Consider the following 2,500-nt stretch of genomic DNA (forward strand, 5'->3'; position numbering starts at 1 on the left):
CGGTGGAGGCCGGCGAAAACGCGCCGCCACACGTGGGGGTTGGGTCAGGGGGAGCGGGTGGGTATCCCTCGGAAAAGGGACGGTTCGCGGGGTGGTGCGGGGGAGGGGGGACTGGCTGCTTCGCAGTGCGAAGGGCATGGACATTGCGGTTCTCGCAACTAGTTCCAGCCACGCGCTAGTAGTTGGAACCTCCCGCAACGGTGGAGGCCGGCGAAAACGCGACGCCACACGTGGGGCTGGGTCTCAGGGGGAGTGGGTGGGTATCCCTCGGGAAAGGGACGGTTCGCGGGGTGGGTCGTCGGGTGGGATGGGTGGGTTCCCCCTTTCTGTGGGTCTGCTCCCTCTCTGCTCCTCTTTCGAGGGGAGTCGAGGGGGAGCACTCCTTCAGCGCCTCCACCGGGCCCCGATCCGAGCTCCCCAGCTCGGCGGGAACCGGAGGGCCCCCTCCCAGGGACGGTGCTCTGCGTCCCGAGCTACCCAGCTCGGTGCCGCGGGGAACCGCCCCCTCTAATCCTTAATCCTCTTATTTTCACTTTTGTTTTTACTTTTACTTTTCAGCTTTTCAGCTCCTGCCTTTTGGCACGGCCGGCGACCGTCTCGTCAACAAACTTCAACCATGGCAGAGCATCCTTGCAAATTCATTCCGGAGGCTAAACTGCCCCCAATCGGATCTCCGGGGGGGCACAATGATGCGTCCGTCGTGCGGCGAAGTCTGCGCATCGCTTCCCAGCATGCCAGAGGACCAGCTACAGCGACTACATCGAGGGACCCAAGGAGGGTGGTGCCCTCAAGGGTTCGTAGTCGCCCGCCGTGCGCCGGGGTACTGCCCTCCCGACGAGGGAAAGGTTCCAGCCTTCGTGCTGTTCACGAGGACGTCGCAGAGGAAGAGGAGTTGACTGCGCAGCCGAGCCAGCCAACGCCTGGATCTTCAAGAACTTCGACCGGTGAGTCCACTCAATTATTAGGTAGGGTTCGCGAGTGCCAAGTTAGATTAAGTAGGATCGATAGTCATCGCGTCGCGACCGGAGGCTCACCGGTACCCCCCGTTCCAATAGGTCATCCTCCCCGTACCCCCGCGATCGAGGGACCGGGCGCGCAGCGCGACGTTAGAATACTGCAATTGAACATGTCCCGCTCAATTGCAGTAACCGGGGAGGTCTTCCAGTTAATTCGTAAAGAGCGTCTGGACATATTGTTGCTCCAGGAGCCGTATGCCATTCGTGAGGCGAACACCTGGGCCATCCGCGGCCTAGGAGTCGGAATGCGTATTGCCGCGAGCTCAACGGAGCGACCGTGGGCTGCCGTCGTTGCGTGCAACTCCATCGTGGAGATTGCTTACGTGTCCCAATTAAGTAATGCACATTGCGTTTGTGCTGAAGCCCGCGTCCCCGGTGGATCCTTCTTCGTCGTCTCCAGTTATTTTCAATACTCGGACGACATAGAAATCCACCTGAGGCAGCTTGAAAAGGTTCTTAGCTGTCTCAGGGGTCGCCGCGTTCTGGTGGCGGCCGATTCCAACGCCCAACACTCCCTTTGGAGCCCCAGGACCACTGACCGCGGTGTCCTCCTGGGTGAGCTCATCGAGTCTTTCGGTCTCCGCGTCGCGAACGATGCTAGGCAGGGCCCAACCTTCAGGAGTGCCGCAGGTACGTCGTTCATCGACGTCACACTGGCCACTCCTGGCATGTATAAATTCATACGTGCATGGAGGTTGGAGGACGAGTGGTCCACCGGTGACCACACGTCGGTTTTCTTTCGTTTAGCGATCCGGAGTTCCTCACAGCGCGTCAATAACTCGGGAGTCGGCGAGGGCTCTACCATGCGGTTCAACGTTCGTCGGGCCGACTGGGAAAAGTTCGAGGCGACCCTCGATGAGGAGGCCCGTGAGAAACTCGTGGACCATCCGCTGGATTCTACAGCGGATGTTGAGAGAATGGCAGAAGTACTGGGTGACGTACTCACCAAAGCCTGCCAAGATTCGATGCCGCGCCGCAGACATTATCGTCGCGCGAATCCGTGGTGGACCGAGGAGCTGACCAGCAAACGCAAACTGGTCAGTCGTCTCCGAAACGGCTACCGAAGGGAGACTAACCCTGACGCGCGAAAAATTAAACAGAATAGGTATCGTGTAGTCCTGCGGTCGTATACCAGGCTACTTAGGACAACTAAAGAAAATAGCTGGCGCGGTTACATAACGACCGAAAGTAATGCGAATCCCTGGGGCTTCCATTATAAATACGCGGCTGATAAATTGCGGGTAGGCACGGTACTCAGCACACTTAGAACCGCGAATGGCACGACACTTACAATGCGTGAGACTGCTGAGGTACTGTTGGACACACACGTACCTGACGATGACCCCAACGAAGACACACCCGAACAGACTGACATCCGTGAACGCGTGAGGAACTTAACGGTCCAGACAGAGGACGCACGAGACTTGACGGACGACCAACTTAAGGGTCTCGTCAAGACCCTTAAGAATGACAAAGCCCCAGGA

The 2,500-nt window shown here is 58.5% G+C and overlaps 1 pseudogene; it reads left to right on the forward strand.

Annotated features, from left to right (window-relative positions):
• Positions 1 to 2,500, forward strand: part of LOC135171789 (large subunit ribosomal RNA) — a 9,413-nt pseudogene that overhangs the window by 3,371 nt on the left and 3,542 nt on the right.

Source organism: Diachasmimorpha longicaudata, unplaced genomic scaffold (assembly GCF_034640455.1).
Source record: "Diachasmimorpha longicaudata isolate KC_UGA_2023 unplaced genomic scaffold, iyDiaLong2 ctg00000105.1, whole genome shotgun sequence".
In the NCBI taxonomy this organism is placed as follows: domain Eukaryota; kingdom Metazoa; phylum Arthropoda; class Insecta; order Hymenoptera; family Braconidae; genus Diachasmimorpha; species Diachasmimorpha longicaudata.